At 46.2% G+C, this 6,608-nt stretch overlaps 1 pseudogene across 1 annotated transcript; it reads right to left on the bottom strand.

Moving 5' to 3' along the window:
- Positions 1 to 820: 820 nt before the first annotated feature.
- Positions 821 to 1,350, bottom strand: LOC311589102 (large ribosomal subunit protein uL5-like; annotated as a pseudogene). The gene has a single exon. The product of its transcript is annotated as a large ribosomal subunit protein uL5-like (transcript).
- Positions 1,351 to 6,608: the final 5,258 nt, after the last annotated feature.

Here is a 6,608-nt window from a genome sequence, read left to right on the forward strand (position 1 = left end):
CAGGTCACAATCCATCACTCAGACACTCAGGCAGGAATTGAATCAGAAATCATGGAGGAGCTCCCTGGCTGGTCCTCATCTGGCTTTCTTATTCAGCTCCAGAGCCCGTACCCAGGGATGGCTCAGCTGGGTCCTCCCGAATCAACCAACAATTAAGCCAGTTCCTCATAGACATGGCCACAGGGCAATCTGACCTTGCAATCCCCCAGTGGAGAGGCCCTCAAATATCTCTGGGCTGTGTCAGGTTGACAGCTGAAGCTAACTAGGACACCTACATTTTGAAGAACTAAAAAGCCAACATAATAACCCTGAGATATCATCAGGGCAGAAACCCAAAGGCAAACGTCACTCCTGGGGTTGTACAATCCATAGGAACCACTGAGATTATTAGCATTTGGACACCTAGAGGAGAGCCTGGCAGCTGACCCCACACTGCTGAAGGAGGCGTGATTGACAGGTGGGGCCTGCAAGGGTAGGAACAATAAGATTCAGCTGCGGTGTGTTGCCAGGACTTTGAGGCTAGACAAGAAGCAAGAAAGAGACAGGAAGCAAGAAAGAAGGGCTCCCGGCCCCCACTGGTGCTAAGTGCGACGTGTGCTTCATTCACAGTCTGAACCACACATCCCAGGGCAGACGAGAGAAAGGTGGGCCTGAAGCTCAGAGATTAGAACTTAAACTTGCAACCAGCGCAGATTAATATTTTTCCTATTTTGCTTTCTTTTTTCAGTTGTTGTTTTGTTGTTGTTGTTGTTGTTGTTGTTGTTGTTGTTGTTTGGTTTTGTTTTTGTTTTTGCATTTCTGAGAAATTTTTATTGGCCATTTAGATAAAATGTATTTGCCAGGAAGGATGGTCCATCCCACCGCGCTTCTGCAGGGACCAGCGCATGGCCTCCTCTTTGCTGATCCTGTGCTTGGCCCCAATGCAGCCTGATCCTGCGCCTCTTGTCTGCGATGCTGAAACCTGGCCTACCCAGCACCACATAGAAGTCCGGGCCGTAGATGCCAATTCTCGGATCATATTTGAGGCCCAGATCAATGTGTTCTTGAATCCGGACCAAATTTTCCAGTATCTGAGAAGTTATTTTTCTGTAATTCATATTCCCGCACCTTCAGGCCTTTCTCCAGAATTTCTTCTGCTTTGGTTCCACTGTGCAGTGAAGAGCGATCTTTTCATTTCTCCTGATGCCGAAGGACCTGGTGGTGTACTTGGCTTTGGGAAATACAGGTGTCTGGCCTGTGAGCTGCTCCAACACCTTGGCTGCCCAGGTCAGTCTGTCTCTGCTCTCTGCCACACAGATATTGAGGCAGAGATGGCGGGTGCGAAGTTCCCGCATGGGGTTCTCCTTTTCACCTTGACGGAGAACAGAAGAGAGACCTTTCAGTTGGTTTTTAAAAATAGTATCACTTTGTAGCCCAGGGTGACCTTGAACTTCCGGCCTCCCAAGTGCTGAGACTGTAGGCATGCACCACTGCACCTGACTTCACACTTCTAATTTTCCCTTTCATTTTTCCTGTGGTATCACGTTGGCTTGCACCTAGAGTAAAGCAGTGGTGACATCTTTCTTTATTCCTGCCAACGCTGAGGGTGAACCTTGCACTTTTCTCAGCCTTAGATCATCCACTTAATGTTACTGTTGACTCAGGTCAGACACTCTTATCACACTATAAAACTACACTCTAATTTCTTCTCTTATGGGGAGGTTTGAGACAGGGTTTCTCTGTGTAGCCTTGGCCATGCTGGACTCACTCTGTAGACCAGGCCAGCCTCATACTCGCAAAGAACTGCAGGCCTCTGTCTCCAGGACCTGCAAGTGCTGGGACTAAAGGTGTGTGCCACCACTGCCTGGCTCTAATTTCTACTAAGAGGTTAATTTTAATCAGGAAAAGATACTAAATTTTATTACATGTTTTTCTATTTTGTTTCCTAATATTTAACCACTTGGCTTTCAAGAAATAATGAGTATTTAGCATTGCTGTCTTAATTTTTAATACAGTGCCGATTTCAGCTTGAGACCATCCTGTTCATTTAAAACTGTTACATTAGCCAGGCTCATGCCTGTGACCTCAAAACTTGGAGGATGAGGCAGAAGGATTGCCATAGTTGCAGCTAGCCTCCGTCTCAAAAACAAAACAAAATTGCAGGCTGGACATGACAGTAGCGTAGGCCCTTAATCCCAGCACTTAGGATGCAGAAGCAAGCAGATCTCTGTCTGTCTGAAGCCAGCCTGGTCTACATAGAGAGTTTCAGACTGGCCAGAGTTGCACAGTGATATACTGTCTTGAAGAAGAAAAAGAGGAAGAGGGGAAAGAGGAAATAATTTGTGGATGAAACTCAATGGTAGAGAGGCCTTATACTTGAGTAGCATGTACAAGGCCCTGGGTTCAATCCACAGCAGGAGAAAAAAGTGGGTGCAACAAGAAAGGCCCCTACAGTTAAAAAACTTAGGGGTCTGGAATAGAGTTCATCAGTACAGCCTTGGATCCCATCCCTAGCATGAACAAAGAATTTGAATTTATTTTATGTTGTCCTTCATTTTAAAAACTCAAACCACACAACTGCTACTGTCCCGAGGATCTCTGAGTTGAGTCAAGCTTTAATTTTGTCCCAGATTCAAGGGATCAGCCCACCATCTCCGTAGCCTTCTGGCTGCTTTATAAAATAAAATGTTCCTAGTAAATTCTCAGACCAAGGAGCTTCGTGTTGTGTTCCAGCGACAGTAGTGGTTACATATGTCTATTTGAGATAAGGGGATATAGGAATTGGCACACATTGTATTAGTGCCCAATTCCTGGTTAGAGAGTGTGCAAAACTTGTATAGGAAGTAATCATTGAGGCTGGAGAGATGACTCAGCAGTTAAGTGCCTGCTGTTTGTACAGAGAACCCGGGTGTGGCTCTCAGCACCCACTTACAGGGGCTCACAACCAGCTGTACCTCCAACTCCACAGAATCCAATGTCCTCTTATGGCTTCCTAGGGCAATGGAGCGTGCGCGCGTGCACACACACACAAATAAATATATGTATTAAATCTATTTTTAGATATAATAGTTGAGGAGGCTTGAGAGTACATGGCATCTGCCTTTATTATCTTTGAAACTTCCTATGAATCTTTAACTATTACAGAATTTAAAGATTCATATACATGTAGACATATGCATATGTATATGCCCACCGGTGGTGAGCCAGCAGCCAGCTGGCTTTCCTATGGGCAGAGCTGCAGGAGGAAGGGTGTGTGAGCTGCAGTAAGAGTCTACTTATAACTTAATAGCACATCTTCTTTTAGTGAGAAATAGGTGATGGTTAGGGATTGGAATGGCATGCCTTTTCCCTTTTAACATATAAAACCTCAAGGAAATGCTTGGCCTTAAACAGCTGACCTAAGCAGAAGGAGGTTTCAGTCTGCTCATTAGTGCAGTCATCTCCCATGAGTCATTTTTGTGTGTAGCCCCATGTTAGTCAGTATTCAGTCTGTTTTAACTGTCAAAATTGATTTTCAGATTAATCTAATAGGGGTTGAGGTTGTAGCTCCATTAGTGCTTTACATGCACAAGGTCATGGTTTGATCCCCTAGTGCACGCGCGCGCGCGCGCGTGTGTGTGTGTGTGTGTGTCTGTGAGAGAGACAGACAGACAGAGACAGAGAGAGACAGAGACAAAGACAAAGAGACCTATTAACAATGTAGTTCATTTTAAGGATTCCAAATAGGCCATTGATGCCCCCTGAAGATGTGCAGTCTACCAAATTTACAATCCCAGTGGACAGAATGATCTTTTAAAAACATTAGTTTATTTTTATTTTATGTGCCTGAATGTTTTATCTGTATTTTGTATCAGAAGAGGACATTGATCTCCTGGAACTGAAGTTACAGATGGTTGTGAGCCATCATGTGGGCTCTGGGAATTAAACCCAGGTCCTCTGGAGGAGCATGCAGTACTCTTTTAAAAATGAAGCATTTCTCCAACTCTAACAGATGGCTTTTTTTTTCATTCTTATCTTTGGTTAGAGAGTCCAAAAACATTTTTGTATTGATCTTGAATTTTTTCAAACATAGGACACTTGATCCTAAGCCCCAGAAAATGACAGAGAAGATTCCACTACTTGAGGACAGCAGAGAAACCATGTGTGGAGTGCAGTGCCACCACCCCTGTCCCCCAAAAAGTTCTCTTGGTCCTTAACAAGGAAATTTCCAGATGTTCTTTGCCCCTGAAGACCTTATGTTCCAAGAGAAGTAACCAGATAAACCCAAATGCATAATTGGTTCATAAACACATGAGACAAGAGGCTGCACGCTTTCGTGGCGCTGCCTTTGCCTTGGAAAGACACTGGCCTGACTAGGACATCAGTAGAGTGGGATTAGTGAGATGCTGGTCTGGTACCCAAAATGGAGGGGCTGGGAGACTCCCAGGAGCAGGTTCAAAGGAACGTATGAAAAAACATCTGCTGCTCAAACGCATGGGCTGTGGGAAGGATCAAAGAGGATAAGAGATGGAAACACTTGTAAACTGGTGGCGGCTGCAGCACAGATAGCTGCTCATATTACTCATCTGAAAGTGTGAGTAGAATATCCCAAACCCAACGAAGAACATGGTGGGCAGATCAGAGTCAGCCCTGCACAGGCAGAAGACAAGAGTGGGAACCAGAAGCTCTGAATGCAAGGCCTTCCTGCAAAGTTAAGGCCAGTTAAGGAAGCTGGGTGCATGTCAGTGGTACAGCCCTTGCCTGGTATGTTAAGGCCCTGGGTTCTATCCCCAACACACACACACACACACACACACACACACACACACACGCATTCACACAGAAGGCATTTAGTAAGTTCAGCTATGAAGTGTACCTCAAAGCTCATGTTTTAGGGTTGGCTCCCACCCGATGGATCTAATTATTGAGAGGTGATTGGCACACAAGGACTCTGATATCATCAGTTGGTCTGTTGAATGGATGCCTAATTTGATGGCGTCACTGGGAGGTGACGGAAAGTAGGACAGGGCCACACTAGGAGGAAGTAGATTCCTGAGTCCTGGAAAGACATACCTCCTCTCTCCCTCTGCTTCCTGGCTGCTATGAGATGGCCACCCTGCTTCTGTGACCTCTCCATGCAGTGCCACAACACAGGCCCACAGTGGCCAGGTCAAGTGGCCGTGCAATGAAACCAAGATCCAGAGTAAACCATTCTGTCTTTTAAATAATTCCTCAGGAATGTGTCACAGCTGTGAAAAGCTGATACGGGGAGCACACACAGCGCAGTGGAAAGCTGGTGTGAACGGCCCCTAGCTCCAGTCCTGGAGTCTCCAATGCCACTGAACAGAGGCAAGGAAAAGCTGGTGGGACTTAACGTGCATCTTAGAAAGCCAAGGCAATGTGGAGTCAGACTAACAACGCTCTGGGAAGTGCTCTAACCAGACACCTGGGAATTTAGATACGAAACTATCCGTGAAGATCCACTGAAGCACAGCCCAAAGGGACAGACATGTTTGGGATTTAGACATTGGTGCTGGCTGCACAGTCTTGGATGCACTAACACCATTGACTGCACTATACATGTTAAAAGCATAAATCATTATCTCATTTCTACAAGAGAAAAGAAGGAAGCAAGGAAGGAAGGAAGGAAGGAAGAAAAGAAAAAAAAGAAAACTAATGCATAGTAGGCTAGAGCCAAGAGATGATATCAGTCTGTGCAAGGCAGGAATACGAAGTGGAGTCAGAGCCTGACCCTGTCCTCACCTCTGTGCGTGCTTCAGGGACTTTGGGAAATTACAGAATCACTGAATTCTTCCTGAAGCACAAGAGCCAATAAAGTGCCACACACTAACTGAGAGTTAGTCTCTCAGGGCATCCTGGTCTCACGCTGCAGCCATGTCAGCATGCCACAGATGACTGTCAGCTACAGACAGCACTGAGCTCCTGGGCCTACAGAAGTCGTGACCCACCGACACTCACCTGGCTTTCCTGCCTTGGACACACGTTGGTGTAGGTTCCTGCAGCAGGATCCCCAACATCAGTGCAAACCTTTTTGCTATGGCTACTACCTGACCAGAAGTACTTGGGGGAGAGGTGGTTCCGGCATACAGCCTAAGAGGGGATGTAGTTCAGCCATCGTGGTGGGAAAGGCACAGCTACAGGGGCATGAGGTAGCTCATAAGGTTGCGTCCCCAGCCAAGAAGGAGAGAGAGAAAAGGAAGTAGGATCAGGCCAGAAAAACCTTAAGGCCTCCAGCGATCCACTTCCTTTAGCAAGACTCTACCTCCTCGGTGTTCCACAGCCTTCTGAAGCAGAGCCACCAGCAGGGAACCAAGTGTTCCAACACACGAGTCCGCAAGAACACTTCCCATTCAAACCACAAAACCCATCTTGCCCACATATAATATTCATAATAATAACCCTACTGTCAATGTTTTTAATGTCAGGAACCACAGACTATGTGAATCTTAGCAGGAGCCCTGAGAAATAAGAATTATTACTGTATAGGGTGGTGGTGGTGCACGCCTTTAATCCCAGCACTTGGGAGGCAGAGGCAGGTGGATCACTGTGAGTTCGGGGCCAGCCTGGTCTGCAAAGTGAGTCCAGGACAGTCAAAGCTACACAGAGAGAAACTCTGTGTCAGAAAAAAA

Source organism: Acomys minous (genome assembly GCF_964271855.1).
Source record: "Acomys minous genome assembly, chromosome: 18".
Lineage (NCBI taxonomy): Eukaryota > Metazoa > Chordata > Mammalia > Rodentia > Muridae > Acomys > Acomys minous.